At 40.0% G+C, this 17,000-nt stretch overlaps 2 pseudogenes across 2 annotated transcripts in view; both read right to left on the reverse strand.

Moving 5' to 3' along the window:
* LOC309664898 (prohibitin 1 pseudogene) overlaps positions 1-17,000 on the reverse strand; it is a 203,677-nt pseudogene that overhangs the window by 37,953 nt on the left and 148,724 nt on the right. The gene's annotated exons all lie outside the window — the stretch shown is intronic.
* Positions 12,346-16,849, reverse strand: LOC309665103 (keratin-associated protein 3-3-like; annotated as a pseudogene). The gene has a single exon. The product of its transcript is annotated as a keratin-associated protein 3-3-like (transcript).

Here is a 17,000-nt window from a genome sequence, read left to right on the forward strand (position 1 = left end):
AGCAGAACTTTTCAAACGGACCCATTAGTGGGCTGTGAAATGAATTTCATAGACTACTACCAGTACTTTTTCTTTAAAGGGGAATAGAAATTAATAGAGTACAGTGTGTATACTAAGAGTATTAGTGTTTCGTGAAACTTCAATTTAGTTTTTTATGTGTGAGTATACTGGATTGTGATATAAAATGTATTTCTTTTTTTTTCTTCTTTTTTTTCCCTCATCTTTACTGGAGTATAAATGCTTTACAATGTTGTGTTAGTTTCTGCTGTACAACAAAGAGAATAAGCCATATGCATACATATATCCCCATATCCCCTCCCTCTTGAGCCTCCCTCCCACCCTCCCTATCCCACCCCTCTAGGTGGTCACAAAGCACCGAGCTGATCTCCCTGTGCTATGCTGCTGCTTCCCACTAGCCATGCATTTTACATTTGGTGGTGTATATACGTCAATGCTACCCTCTTACTTTAAAATGTATTTCTTACTGAGGGTCATGGGCAAAAGTGTTTGAAAACCATTGACTTAGACAAGAAGATGATAGGAATGTTAAGTAAAATAGAACATAATGTTAACCGCTAACATTTATTGAATGTTTGCCATGAGTGTACCTATTCTAAGTCTTAACGTTCATTAACTTGTGTAATCTTTCCAACTATCAATACACCAGATCCTTCCATTATCTCCATGCTGTGAATGAGGAAATGGCGAGAGATTGAGCGTCTTGCCTAAAGTCACACAGCTAGAAAATGGTATTGCTGGGATTTAAAATCAGACAGGCCAGTTCCTAGCTCCTAAGTCTGTATATTTAACACCATTCTGCTGTGTCTAGGACCACCCAGGGCATGAGAAGGAAGGCAATCTTGCCCTTCTTCTTCATCCTGCTACCCTGAGAACTTTGCCCATGCATAGTATCCTATTTAAAATAGTTGATGCTGGGAATTCCCTGGCGGCCCAGTGGTTAGGACTTCGTGCTTTCACTGCCAGGGCCAGGGTTCGATCTCTGGTTGGGGAACTCAGATCCCTCAAGCCCCGCACTGCGGGGCCAAAAAATTTAAAAATTAAAAAAAAAGTAGGAAATGCTAATAACTGTACAGCAGAAAATAAACTTCTTATATAACTCCAGGTATGGGTGTGTACTGGGAAAAAAAGAGGAAGGTTCTCTCAATCCAAAGTACAGCGACCTTCTCTCTACAGGCTGATAGCCTGAACTGTACCTAGGAGCCTAAGTGTAATACACATCATTAAGACTAATAAGTACAAAATTAATATTGTTCCCTTAAGCAACGAAGGACTTACCAATAGATAATGTTCTTAGACATGCAATACGCCATATATCATGAATACAAACTATATTTTATTTTGATGATAACTATTCTATTTTTTGTCATAGCCATCAAATAACAATTAAGTGATTAACCATCATTCCCTTTGCTGTGGAATTAGGGAAGAAGAGAGCTGATCCTTTCCCTTGGAGAAAGGGTAAGAAATAAAAGATATGAAATGCTCATTGTTCTTTTTTTTTTTTTAAATTTTACTTATTTGGCTGTGTCAGGTCTTTAGCTGTGGCGCACAGGCTCTAGAGCACGTGGGCTTAGTTGTCCCGCAACATGTGGGATCCCAGTTTCCCGACCAGGGCTCAAACCCATGTCCCCTGCACTGGAAGGCAGATTCTTAATCACTGGACCACCAGGGAAGTCCCTCATTTTTCTTTTTGATCAACTTTGTGTCAAAGCCTTTAAGTTAAAGAAAAAAACAAATGAAAAAAAACACTTAGGGAAACTTATTTCCCCATCCATAAAAAGGAGATAATAATAACTATCTCAGAATGTGAGAATTTGATGAGATTATGTACATGAAAATTGTTTTGCAAGCTATAAGGTGCTGAGATGTGAATTAACTATATTTGTGAGTTTGTTTATCAAACATTGATGTAATACTTAATACAAGCCTACCATTGTTTTAAGTACTTTGCAAATATTAATTTATCTAATGCTCATAAAACCTCTATGAGGGAATTCCCTGGAGATCCAGTGGTTAGGGCTCTGCGCTTCTGTTGCAGGGGGCATGGGTTCGATCCCTGGTCAGGGAACTAAGATCCCCGCATGCTGCATGGCGCAGCCAAAGAAAGAAAGAAAGACAACTTTATAAGTGTCTCTTATTATTCTCATTTCATAGATGAGGAAACTGGGAGCTCCCTGGTAGCTTAGTGGTTAGGATTCTGGGCTTTCACTCCTGTGGCCCGGTTTCAATCCCTGGTCAGGGAGAGATCCTGCAAGCTGTGAGGCCAAAAAAAAAAAAGATGAGGAAACAGGCATGGAAAGGTTAAAAAATTTGCTTCCCCGCATAAAGCTAGTAAGAAAGGGAAAAGGGTTCTACCTCTAGCAGCCTGGCTCAATTCTGTGCCCTGAACCACTCTGCTATATTGCATCTATTAGGAATATTAGGATGGAAACTTTGCCCACGTGTCAAAGGAATCAGGTAGGTGGAAGTCAAATGAGGTCTCTAGCTTCTAATCCGACTATTGTCATCTCTCTACTTCTTTCCATTTTGTTTGTTATCGAAAGCGGGGGTCTATGCAAGACTTTGCTCCTGGTGGTAACACTGACGTTAGACCTTGAAAACCAGATTATTATTTATTACTCTGATTAACCTCATACTTTCGATGTTCCCTTCTCTTTATAATGTTTCCTTTCATTATACAGTATCTTCTTATCTACTTCCTTACATTATAAAAAGACTGACATTTATTCAGTGGAAAACTATGGAGGAAACCAGAAAACATGACCATCATGCAAACTTCAGATTATGTACAAACAATGTGTGATTCCTTTTTGAAGTGAAATATGTAATATTTACTCTCAAGGATGCTCAAAAGATTTTTTAATGGGTAGGGGGTTCTCAGGATTCTAGAGTACAGAGCCCAATCTACCTTCTGCTAAGCTGTCCTTATCCCAGTAATGTGTCTTCTACCCCAGAGTCAAGTGTAACTCTTTCCCAGGACTTGGACTTTGTTGAAGGTATAAAATAGCAAAATTTGTTTGGACATGTGGGAATGAGAGCTAGAGATGAACAGTTGAAAATAGTTGGTAAAACAAGGATAAAGAAACTGAGAAAGCTGTGTTGATTCTGGCAACAAAAAGTCAGGAAGGGATGGCTTTTAACATGAAGAATATGAAGGAAAGCGAAAAGAGAAGAAAGGGTAAGAGTGAAGGAGCCTCTATGATAATATGAGATTCTGTTGGTGGAAGCATTTGGTCATGGGAAAAACCCTAAACAAACACTATGTTACTGTCAACATCCTATTTTTGTATTAGGAAACATTAATTGAGCACATATTAAGTGCTGCTAGCTGCTTGGAATACAAAGATAAATATGACCAGTCTATCTAGTGAAAGCATGTTTTACATACAAAGGGTGGCTGGTTTGAATTTTGAGTGTATTTCACAGACTATTAAATAAGTCCAAGAGTGCACCTTTATGTCACCCGTAGCAGGCACTCTATGAATATTTATCGAATTGAAATATTAGAAATGGATAGGACCTGCTTCAAAATACTTAACTACTGATGCATTCATTCAACAAAATGTTTTATTGTGGTTAAATATGCATAACATAAAATTTACCAGTTGACCGTTTTTAAGTGTTCAGTGACATTAAAAACAATTCACAATGTTGTACAACCATCACCCCCATCCATCTCCAGAAGTTTTTCATCATCTCAAATATAAACCCTGTACCCATTAAACAATAACTCCCCATTCCCCCATTCAACAGATTTTTATGTATTCCTTCATTCAAAAAATATTTATTGAGCACCTGTAATTCAGCCCGATTCTCCTCATTGTGGGAGGTCTGTGTTACAGAATGAACAGGACAGATGTATTCTGCACTCCTGCAGATACAATCTAGGGAAGGAGACTAGCAGGACAGTAACGACAGGTGGGGAGCTAACATCGCTCGCCACTCGGCGGACCCTTTGCATTGGCAGTGCTCCTTTGAGGTAGGTCTGTATTACAAACAAGTGTTAGGACAAGGGAGGTGCGACCGCCATGGGGGATAAAGCTCAGTCTGGAGGATAGAACTTGGTCAGGGCATCAGGATTACGTTGAGACCTGAAAGTTGAGTTGGGGGTTAGCCAGGCCAAGAGTTTTCCCAGCACAGGGAAGGACACCGAGGCTGGCCCTGGGAACAGATGGGTCCCGCCAGGCCGATGAAGTACAGAGAAACCCGAGGTAAGACTGCAGAGGCGGCAGGAGCCACCTCCTGGAGGGCCCGGGAGGGTTCCCCGCTCTATCTCCAGGGCAGCAGTAAGCCACTCAAGTGCTTTAAGCTGGGCCTTAAAAAGATTCACCATTCTTGTGAATTGTTAATGAGTGATTCACTTCCCTGCAGCTCTTTTTTATCATGCTGATGGCAAGTACTGCTAACTTTGAACACCTGTGATAGAAAACCCACTAGTATTTACATTGTAAAATCTTTCTGTACTTGTGTTTGAAAGTTCCTGTTCTGGGAATTCACATTTAAGTAAATGATATAACCTGACTCAAGGTCTGATGAAAGATAAAACTAGAAATTAGTTTCATTTTGCACCCCAACACACCTCCCCTAGGTTGGGAAAAAAATCATATCACCTTTCAGATACACACAAAGTGTGAGCCTAAAACAGAATTGGCCGCGGTCTTTCAACTTGGGGATTTGTGTCAATTCCCTCAGTTCCTCCTGGACAAATGTAAATTAAGATTCTGTTTACAAAGTGCTTAATTAGCTTGCCTAGGCAAAATGATCAATCGTAATTTGAGAGTGAATTTGCTTCAAACTCGTCTGTCGTAGGACTGCTGGCCTGCTCTACTATTTAGGTAATAAAGGCCAGGTTCAGAATTTCAGTTTCTGGAGGGGAAAACATGGATAAGGTAAGCGCCTCTGAGGTAAAACTCCATTCTGCACCGTTAGATTGTGCAGCTCTCAGCCGACAGTGCCTCAATATCCATCCCAGGTGGATGGCGAGCTCATTCATCACCAGTGGATGCGCAGTCAGTGACTTTGTCTTCACATTTTAAAGCACTGCACTCTTTTTTTTTAGTGCCTTATCAGTTTTAATATTTTAATTTTTTTACAATAATAACAATGCTTCCGCAGAAGTAAGGTGAATAAGGCACCTGGTTATCTTTTTCCTTTAGCAAGAATGGTGCTTGTGAACTTTGTGCACAGATAAGCATCCAAGAGTCAAGAATCTCTCTGGACTATTTGTTTAAATATGACTTTACTCCAGGAGAAAGATGAACTGAGCGTGGTCTCAACGTCCAATCAGAAGAGGGGTAGCTTATTAACCCAGCCAATACCATGATCTTATTCCTAGAGCTATCAAACTTAAATCGTAAAGACTCAAGAAACACTATGTTATTACCACTCAATTTCAGAGTGAGATAGATAAAAACTTCCCCCTTCTTTTTTTCCCAAAAGTCTATGTTTCATAAGTAAGTAATAATTACATGTATACCATACATTGACATTTTATAGTTTAGTATTTTCACATACGTGACTTTCACCTCTCAGGGATAGATAGGACATTATCATTTTATTTTATTTTTAATTGAAGTATAGTTGATTTACAATGTTGTGTTAATTTCTGCTATACAGCAAAGTGACTGTTATACACATACATATATTCTTTTTTATATTCTTTTCCATTATGATTTATCACAGCATATTGAATATAGTTCCCTGTGCTATACATTAGGACCTTGTTGTTTATCCATTCTAAATGTAATAGTTTGCATCTACCAGCCCCAAACTCCCAATCCATCCCTCCCTTCCCTCCTCCCCCTTGGCAATCACAAGTCTGTTCTCTATGTCTATGAGTCTGTTTCTGTTTTGTAGATAGGTTCATTTGTGTCATATTTTAGATTCCACATATAAGTGATATCATATGGTATTTGTCTTTCTCTTTCTGACTTACTTCATTTAGTATGATAATCTCTAGTTCCATCCATGTTGCTGCAAATGGCATTATTTCATTCTTTTTATGGCTGAGTAGTATTCCATTGTATAAATGTACCACATCTTCTTTATCCATTCCTCCATCGATGGACATTTAGGTTGTTTCCATGTTTTGGCTATTGTGAATAGTGCTGCTATGAACATAGGGGTGCATGTATCTTTTTGAATTATAGTTTTGTCTAGGTATACTCCCAGGAGTGGGATTGCTGGATCATATGGTAATTCTATTTTTAGTTTTCTGAGGAACTTCCATACTGTTTTCCATAGTGGCTGTACCAATTTATATTCCCAGCAACAGTGTAGAAGCGTTCCCTTTTCTCCACACCCTCTCCAGCATTTGTTATTTGTAGACTTTTTAATGATGGCCATTCTGACTGGTGTGAGGTGGTACCTCACTGTGGTTTTGATTTACATTTCTCTAATAATTAGTGATGTTGGGCATCTTTTCATGTGTCTACTGGCCATCTGTAAGGACATTATCATTTTATAGGTTAAGAGACTGAAGTTGAAAGAAGGAAGCAACTTTGCCTAAGGTACCTGGCTTGTGAGGGATATAGCCATTTGCTGAGCTATACCTATCTACAAAGGCTCATTTATTCCACACGTCATGTGTCCTGAATGCTTACCTCTCAGGCTAATCTAAGAACATAAAATGAACTAGACATGCAGCAGTGTCCCCTTGAGAAGGTCAGTCAGTAGGAGACAGACACAGAAACAGATCATCATAAAACCATGGGGCAAGAATAGCACTGGAGATTTTGGAAGCTCCGGGGAGGCATACCTAATACAATAAAAGGTGAGGGGGGTTGGTGCTGGCAATCAGGAAGATCTTCTTGGAGGAGGTGACACCTATACTGAATCTTAAACATATTAGATTAAGCAAGTCCTAGCCTTATACAATCTCATTATCACTGTGAGGATGAGATAATGATATAATATTTATATGTGTAATATATGATAAGTAATTAAGAAATGATGCGATGATGCAACTAGACAGTGACTCAGGGAGATGACCCGTAGAAAATACAGCATCATTACTTTTTGCTAAGAAACAAAAAGTTGTAAAGACTCTCATACATACATTTTCTGTCTCTGTCTCTGTCTCTCCACGTGGTCCTGTAACTGGGCTACCACTTGACAGCTAAGCTCTACCTATCAAGGCTGCCTGGTTTCCTCCCACACATCACCTCCCCTTGGATTACAAATTTCCTGTTGTGATCCTGTATTCTTCAGAACTCTCCTGGATATTCAGTTTAACCCTGTTTCAGTGGTATAAATAAGTAGAGGGAATTGGAACAAGTTTCCAGACCTGACATGTTGCTAAGGTTTTCTTTGGTTCTATGACTTAATTCATGTGTCTCTTAATCTGTTTGTGACCATTTTTGGAGTGAGTGGGATGAAAGGAACGGGTTAGAGGTTGAATGCTTTATGTATACTTGTCCCAAAAGCCCCCAAAGCTAGGCATTGCACAACTTCTCCCCCTTAGTAAAGACTGTGCCCCCTCCCACAAAATATCCCATCTCCATTCTAATGTCAGCACTGTTTAGAAAATTAACCCAATAGTTATATTTACCAAGACTGCATGGTCATGTCAGAGCCCAAATAAACATCACTGTCATTTAAGAAAACCCTCAGAATCTTAAGTGATCTTTCTTCACAGCTCCTTTACCCTTCTCAAGACGATACAAACCCATTTGACCTTGTCAGAGTGGCCTTCATCCCTTCTCACTTGAAATAGCCTCCTACCTGCTCTTCTCGCCCATGCTCGCTTCAAGACCCTCTAGCCAGGGCTTACAAACACATGGACAAAGACGTAGTTTTTTTGGCCTGCATAGTGTTGGCCACTTCCAAAATTCAGGGGATGTCATAGAAAAATGAAGATTTCCCATGTCCCTTAAAAATGGGAAAACCTGGCAATCCTGAGTCCTGTTCCCACATGGTCATAGAGTCATAGAGACCCTTTAAATAGGGTCCTTCGCTCTAGTTCTCTGAAATCTTCATCACTCCCAAGGTGCCCCTGACCTGAGACCAAGTGACACTTATGTGTCTCATCATGACTGCAGTTTTTCTTACACCTGGATCTCTTCATTCATTTATATATCCTGCCTAGAACCTGTAGGCATGTGAGTTTTCTATACTCTTCTGCCTTACATGATCTTTCTAAAATTTGGACCCGATCATGCCACTTCTCAGATTAAAATTCTTTAGTGCCCTCACTCCCCACCTCTTTATCAGTGGAGGAAGCTCCAACTTCTAGCTTGTCTGGGTTCTTTTCAATCTGCCTCTTTGTTCCCTATAGCCATTCCCTACCTTTACCCCTACCCTTGCTCATGCCCCCTTCCCCCAAACTTTATACTCCAGCCATACTGAATTCTAGCTATAGCAATGATTCTCACCTCTGTGCATTTGCAGAGGCTGTTCCTACTGCCTGGAGTGTCCTTCCTTCTCTCTCAACCTCCTCAATTTTGAAGAGTCAACCTTTTCAGGTGCCTTTTCCCCCAAGAAGCCCCCTAACCCATTTCCCAAAGTGAATACACACCACTATCGTAGCACTCTCATAATATACTACTCTTGTAATATAACTGTTGGCTGTCTCTTTCTCCTATACTATACACTATGAAATCTTGCTGGAATTAGAACATGTCAGTTCTGACTTTGAAACTCTATCACTGGTGTAGGAAGGAGTCTGGGCATGGAAGTCAGGCAGCCCTGAATTGATATCTCAGCTTTACCACTTACTAAACTTGATAAGTTCCTTAATCCCTCTGTTTCTCAGTTTCCATATATATAAATTGAGACTAATAATTCCCACTTTATGAGATTACTATGAGGATTAGAGATATTTTGTATAAAATGCCTAGCACAGTGGCTGGTACATAGCAGGCACTCAATAACTGGCAGTTGATATCACGAATAAATGAATCAGGACAAAATACAGCAGACTTAAAAGATAGCCCAACTAAAGTGTGCTTGGGGGCTTCCCTGGTGGCACAGTAGTTAAGAATCTGCCTGCCAATGCAGGGGACACAGGTTTGAGCCCTAGTCCAGGAAGATCCCACATGCCGTGGAGCAACTAAGCCCGTGTGCTATAACTACTGAGCCCGTGAGACACAACTACTGAGCCCATGTGCCACAACTACTGAAGCTTACGTGCCTATAGCCCATGCTCTGCAGTAAGAGAAGGCACTGCAATGAGAAGCCTGTGCACCGCAACAAAGAGTAGCCCCCACTCGCCACAACTAGAGAAAACCCATGCACAGCAACAAAGACCCAGTGCAGCCAAAAATAAATAAATAAATTAAACAAATTAAAAAAAATAAAGTGTGCTTGGGTGGACCAAAGTGAAAGCAGTGAAAAGAAGGAAAGGTTATACAGACACAGAGTATACACACAGTATCTAGGCAATTAAGACAGTGCAGAAGGTGTTTTTAGTTTGATTTTTCCCCTAAACACCTGACAGCTTTTTAAAAAATTGAGATATAACTGACATATAACATTATCTTAGTTTCAGATGTACAGCATAATGATTCGATATTAGTTTATATATTTGGTATTTGTATGCAAAATTATCAACACAATAGGTCTAGCTAACATCCATCACCAAGCGTAGTTAAAAAAAAAACTTTTTTCGTGTCATGAGAACTTTTAAGATCTACTCTCTTAGCAACTTTCAAATATATAATACAGTATTATTAACTATAGTCACCATGCTATATATTACATCCCCAGGACTTATTTTCTTGACAGCTTTTTTTTAAAAAAAAGATTTATTTATCATTTGTTTATTTATTTTATTTATTTTTGGCTGCGTAGGGTCTTAGTTGCGGCACGTGGGATCCTCGTTGAAGCCCACGGGCTCTTTTCTAGTTGTGGCTCACAGGCTCCAGGGTGCATGGGCTCTGTAGTGGTGGTGCATGGGTTCCAGAGTGCATGGGCTCTGTAGTCAGCAGCACTCGGGCTCTCTAGTTGAGGTGCGCAAGCTCAGTAGTTGTGGCACGCAGGCTTAGTTGCTCTGCGGCATATGGGATCCTAGTTCCCTGACCAGGGATTGAACCTGCGCCCCCTGCATTGTAAGGAAGATTCTTTACCACTGGACCACCAGGGAAGTCCCTTCTTGACAGCTTTTAATGAAAGACTTATTTAATTATCATCTGGCAGAAGTCTGCAAATGATAGGCAGCTCTGTATATGGAATAATAAATATGATATAAGATAATCTTAGCTAATTACTGCTTACCTGCAAATGTCATACAACTGACTTCTTGAAGGTGTATGTGAGGTTTTGTTTTGTTTTCACATGTGTGAACGTTTGTGGGTGGGCAAGCATGTGTACAGACCTATACCATGGGAACGCTATAGACAGTGGCTCAGCGAATGGTCAACATGGCTGGATCCCCATGTAGCTGTACCAGTGTCCCATAGCATCCTGGTTATAGCTTGTATTAATGTCCAAACTGCAAGTTCCTGGAGGTCTGGGACTGTGTCATTCATATTTGTTTTCCCTGAACATAGTACACTACTTGGTACATAGTAGTGTTCAGTAAATATTTGTTAAGTAGATAAAAGGATGAATTGGGAGTTGACTCTGTGTGTATATATCTATAAATGTATGATACACACACACACACACACACACACACACACACACACTTTTACTCTAATTCCTGGGGCCAGCTTTCCATATAGTCTGGCTGTTGAGCCACATATAGACTAGAGTTGGTCCCTCGGTGTAAGCTGTACTTTCAAAGCAGTCTATAACAGCAGTGTCCCAAAGAACTTTCTGTGATGATGGAAACATTCTATTCTGCATTGTCCAATATGAGACCAATGTCTATGAAACATTTGGAATGTGGTTATGTGACTGAGGGATTGAATTTTTAATTTTATTTAATTTTAATTAATTTTAATTTAAATAGCTACCCTGTGGCAACTGTATTGGTTAATGCTGGTAAATAATCTCCTGTGTGTCATCTCTATGTGCTTTTCCAGATCCTAGTCAACTGATAGATTCTGGATGATACTTTTGCATGGTACTTATATCTGGAGTTGGAAGACTTTCTTAATAGTCTAATACAACCTTCCAAATAAAGTAAAAAAAATTTGTTGAGCATCTGGTGCTTGGCAATACCGCTGGAGTTATGGAGAATATGAAGTCCCTACCTTTGTGTTGCTACTATCTAACAAGGAAATGGATAAGGAAAGATGGAGCATTAAAATAGAGAAATAGACTACACAGCCTTGGGCCTGGCTCCTCTAAACATGAGTATGAAATCCGTTTTTAACACAATCCTGCTTCTAGATGGAAGCAATTGTGCAGTACACTATAAATGTAGAGGGGAGGACCTGGACATGTAATTAAATCTATGGGCCATAAAAAATCTGTTCAGTAGTTCTAAGAGTTTAGTTTAGGATCACTGACGAACCTTGGTGTTGTTCACTAATGGTGTCCACAATAATAATAGCTAAGTGGAAAGCCGAGCTTGCAAAGAAATTTACTTGTTATTTATTTAGTTATTTTGCTGGTGTTATGCCAAGAAGACTCTGCTGAATAAAATTTATTATTACAGCCTCTGCTTGATTTTCTGATAACTCTCTCTTACAACCAAGAGTCCTTTAGTTCAAGTCAGGGTTGCAGTATAGTTCACACATTTTTAGAGGATATTTTCATTTTGGAGCCCCCATCTTGTTCCCCAGTGCAGTGCCAGGCTCTCGGTGAATGTTTTGGGGTCGTTTGTTTGTTTGTTTTTTGGCTGCACCACACAGCTTGCAGGCTTGTGGGATCTTAGTTCCCTGACCAGGGATTGAACCTGGGCCCTTGGCAGTGAGAGCGTGGAGTCCTAACCACCGGATGGCCAGGGAATTCCCTCTCGGTGAATGTTGATGGAAGACACTGTACAGGTGCTGGAAAAGTCAAGTTCCTCTCCTTGTCCTCAAGGAACTTAGACTAACTTCGAGACAGATGATTATGTCGCAAGTAGAAGGTGAGAGCTTATGAGGTAATAATCCCTTTAGTCTTTCATCTCATTCTTGGCTGTTTGGCTCAGGATGGTCTAAATATTTTCTTCACCTTTTCTTATTAGGTACTGTGATACTGGCCAGCCACCAGTAACGTGTGATAGTGTGCACTTTCTATAAACTCCTCATTGCTCAACCTGCCTCGGTATAAGTTTTGGTAAATGTTAATTAGTCTTAACCTGGTAAATATTTTAGTTATCAGAAAAGCCCTGATATCTTACTATTAACTACATTATTCTAGTTTTCCTGCAGCTTTCTAATGGGCACATCTTATTCTACAGAAGCTATATAATTTATGTGAAGACAGAGATTCATAACATCAAAGACGAGATGATTCAAACAGTAACCATTTACTTTATTTATTTATTGCCACAGAAATAAAGTTATTGGAAAACCCATCAAGAAATTATTTTTCCTCTATGAAAATACTCAATATAAGAAATGGGAACTAGGAAGCAACATGACCAACAAAATACAGTCTGGGGAATTCCTTGGTGGTCCAGTGGTTATGACTTTACGCTCTCACTGCTGAGGGCCTGGGTTCCATCCCTGGTCGGGAAACTAAAATCCCACAAGCTGTGCAGCCAGAAAAAACAAACAAACAGTCTGAGGTCTTATAGATATCAATACTTTTGATAATAGATGACATTCACCTGCCCAAATGAACCAAATGGTTACTCAGCCAAATAACCATTAAAAATTCTTGATTTTCTTTCCATTAAGATGAAAGGTAGGTTGTGCATATCTAGGCCGTCTGGTCTGCCTCAATATCTGATAAACTACTGAGGCAAGTGAATGCTGAATAGATAGCTTTGGTGTTATCGCCAGGCACTGAGTGAGGCAGTCATCAGTCAGCGGCAGCTTGGGATGCAGGGCTTACAGCAGGGCTGAGTGAAGGTTGTGAGGTTGAGGGTCTCCAGGCCTAGGGGAGGCTGGGAAGAGTTGAGCACGAAGCAGGTGGGCACACAGGGCCGAGGAATGTGGCATGCTGGGGGACAGCTGTCATAGCAGGTTGGCTCCAGTAACTAAACCGTGTGTGGGCAGATGCTGGGCAGGCCGACTCCACATCGGCAGCATTTTTCAGATGAGCAGATTGTGGTGGCAGGGCCGGTGTGGACACTGTGGCAGTAACCGGAAGCACAGCAAGCCATGGCGTTGGGACTCTGGTTTGCTTTTGGAGAAACCATTTAGTTTAAACCTTTTAGCCTGTTGTGGTATCCAAGTCTAAAGTAAATGGGAGTATTTTGTACCATTTAAAATTCAAAAACTGTAATACACTAGTTCACATTTCATGTCTACTAATTAATTATAAAATGCTTTGAGACTCTCATGCAAAGTTTTGAATGTAACAAGTAAAAACCTGAATATGAATAGCCAATATTTCAAAGTTCAACAGTGCTCCTCCATTGACAGTCTAGAGTCAGCAAAGAGGAAACTCATAGAAGGTTCTCCCTGGAGAGGCTCTACAAATCTTCTAGTCTGCTCTGCTTCATTTATAGAGGAGAAAACGAACATCCAGAGGAGATGGTGCAGTTTGCCAAAGGTCACACAGCTGGTGACAGTGCCAGGCCTAGCAGTGAAGCCTGCACTCTCTTGCCCAGACTTCATTTCACTTTTTCCCAGACTGACATCTCACCATGAACAATTCATTGACAATTTACAAAATATATATAGTTATAATTTCCTAAATAAGATTGAACAATCCAACTCTAGATTTCCTTAAGTTCATTAAATTGCTCAACATAGCTAATGAAGACTGATATATACTGAGCTCTTACTGTGCTTCCAGCCCTGTACTCAGAGTTTACATTATCTCGCTGAATTTTCCCAACAACCTCATGAGGCAGGTATCATTTTAGACATGAGTACTCTCAGGTATAGAGAGATAAATAGATTGTGCAAGATCACACAGCCACTATGTGGTCTAGCTGGGCCTGCAACCCAGGTCTGTCTGATTTTTAACCTTGTACTTTTAACCAGAATTTGAAACACCCTCCCTGCTGATTGTGCTTTCCTGTTAGTCTATATGAAAGTGTACTTTTAATACTTAATAATTTGGAGGTACTTGTGACTTCTCATATTTTCGTAAGAAGATGGGAAAATGTATCTCAGTGTGTTTCATGCTACTTTTATTAAATTGGGATTGATTGTGTATACCAAAAAACAATGAGTCAATGGAATAGCATCTTGAGTCCATTGAATTTAGCATTCTTGTCAGTTCATGTCACTTCACTGCTAACAACCCTTCAGTTTCTTCCTTCTCACTGGAGGCAAAAGCCAAAGTCCTTACAAAACCACTGGCAAGGCTGCTGGCAATCTGTATCTCCCCTCCTCTCCCTAACCTGCCTGATCTCCCTGTCTATCTTTCCCCTCAGGCCTACTTTTTGTTCCCTCCACCTCAAATGTTACCTTACTTCTTAGGCTTTCCTGACCATCCCATTTATAACTGAAAATCTCCCCCCCGCTGCAGCACACCCTGCCCCTCTCCTGTTTTACATTTCCCTGCAGTACTTGTTACCGTCTCTATTTTATTTATTGGCTAACTCTAAGAGAATGAAGGCATAATTACATAGTTCACTGCTGTATTCCTAGTGCCTGTCTTAGAGAAGGTGCTAAAAAATATTTGCTGAGTGAATTATGTGACAAACTACAGATTCAGGTATGTGCCTTTGCTTCAACCTCAAAATGTTAGCTATATATTCTGAGCACTATAACTCTCTAACGCCCTGTCATAGGTCTATTACCCATGGGTAATTCACTAATCATTTTTTGCTATTGAGAATTAATTTTCCCCCTTTTCCACTCTGTATTCTTGGTAGTCTCCAGGATTTCAAAAAGGGGGGGATTTCAAGTTCCTTATAGGTCCCTCAGCAATTTAGAGAAAGTGATCTGTACTTTTACTGGTCTCCGTAGAACAGGACTATCATAACAGCATTAAAAGCATAAGAAGAAAAAACAATTATTAAAATGAAGTCACTATTTGTACTTTCAAGTGGTAAAATAAAATGTTGAATGGTAGATTTCAGCTGTTTGTAAAAAGGACAAACAGTTAAGATGATGGCTGTTTGACCATTTACAAAAACTGTTTCTCAGTTAAATGTGGTGTAAGAAGGCCCAGTGTAATGAAAAGAACCCTGGGGTGGGGGGAGGACCTCAGCTTCCTGGGCTATAAAATGAGCAGACTGAAGATGATCTCCAGGTTACAAAGGTCTTGGAGGCAAAGCCATGGAATTTTCTCATGCCCATCTAAAGTTATATTTCATGTTTATAATTACAACTGATTTAAGAACAATTGTTATAAATCAGTATTTAGATATACATTTTTCATAGGCTTTTTCCAGTTAAATAGAAATTGTTTTCATATCACTAATACTTAAAATTGTAAATCATATCTAAGGACACATAAACTTAAATGACCATCATAATAACTATATTTAACTCTGATTCATTAGGGGACTAATTATCCAGTTTGTGAACATTTAAGCCCCCTGTAGTTCTCTTCCTATTTTGAACAAGGGCAAAGAATTTGAAAAGCTCAAATTCCAGTTTGTCACTTGTTTATAAGCTCCAAGGACATTACAACCAAGGGCTAAAATGAGTTTTTGGCACCATTAGGAAGTTCCTATTTTGGGTGCTATCCCTTCCACCTTCATTAAATTGAACTGAGAATTACTAGTACTATACATAATTCATTAATTTCAACTCAAATCATTTCACAAATGTTAAACTTTCATCTTTATATATGACTGCATGGTAAAATGCATGAGTCTTAAAAGCTTTTGAAAAGAACTTTAAAAATAAAATTTATTAATCAGTTAAATCATACTAGCCTATGGGAGAAAGTTCACATGCTTATTTTTCCAAAGTTCGAATTAAAATTGGGGCAGCATTATTGTGACAGCTAAAGCACCAAACAGTGGGTATAGCTGACCTCCTTAGTCAGAGATAGACTAGACTGGAACATTGGCAAGCCACTGTGCAGATTCTCTGGGGTTTAAGACGTTCACCTCTATCACATATTTAAATTCTGGCACTCCTACCTAAAACTTGAAGAACATAACACACCTCTTACTTAGTAAAGAGAAAAATTAAACTTCTAAGACACACCAAAATAACATTTCTTTCGAGAGTGATCGTTTTCTTTTTACAAAATCACAGCCCTTTATTTTTCATGAGCTTTTATGAGGGTTTCATCATAATTTGGCCAGAAGTATTCCTATAGGAAAAGTAATAGAATCAAAGTGTGTGACCTAGCTGGGTCTCATCCTCATTGTTAACTACGGGGACTTCGTAACTGGATGACCAGGTCCTAAATTGGATAGAATAAATCTTAAAGGTGATCCGTCTTTTTGGTAGGTAAAGAAAACACAGAATTGCAGTTCTGAGGCTTACATGACTTCTTTGGCTAGAAGTGCCATAACAAGGCCTGTAAAGTATACGCTTTGCAGTATGGAGTGGAGTACACGTTCCAAAAGCAAGCATTTTTATCTCCCAAACCCTGCATCAGGGGTCATGGGAAAGACAAAAGGAAGGCCCTTGCCGAGTTTAAAATTCAATTCGCAAGGCAGGACTTAGGAAAATTAAACCAAATATTAAACGGAAGAAAATCCCCTACGTAGAGTAATTGCCAACTTGCGTTGTACAAATCAAAACTGAAATAAAATTTTAGGGCGTTCTAAACAAATAGCTGGAGAAATAGATACGACAAATATAAAATGGAAGAAAAGGTGTTGGATTCGAGTTGATAATGCCAACTTGAGGACCGAAAGCATTTGGGTAGAAGCAGCCTCCGGGCAAGGCAAATAGCAAACGAGTACTGCCACCAAAGATCTGGAAAGGCCAATAAATGTTGCAGTGGGTCAGTTTAACTGAAGGCGGTTTCCTCCTCCTCCTCCATTAGCTCGGCCCCAGTTGGAAGCGCAGTGCGCGGCGCCGCGCTCCCGGCCCGTGGCTCGGGTGGGAGCGGGGGGAACAGGCGTGGGCGGGGCG

Source organism: Balaenoptera physalus, assembly GCF_965194825.1.
Source record: "Balaenoptera physalus genome assembly, chromosome: 1".
In the NCBI taxonomy this organism is placed as follows: Eukaryota; Metazoa; Chordata; class Mammalia; order Artiodactyla; family Balaenopteridae; genus Balaenoptera; species Balaenoptera physalus.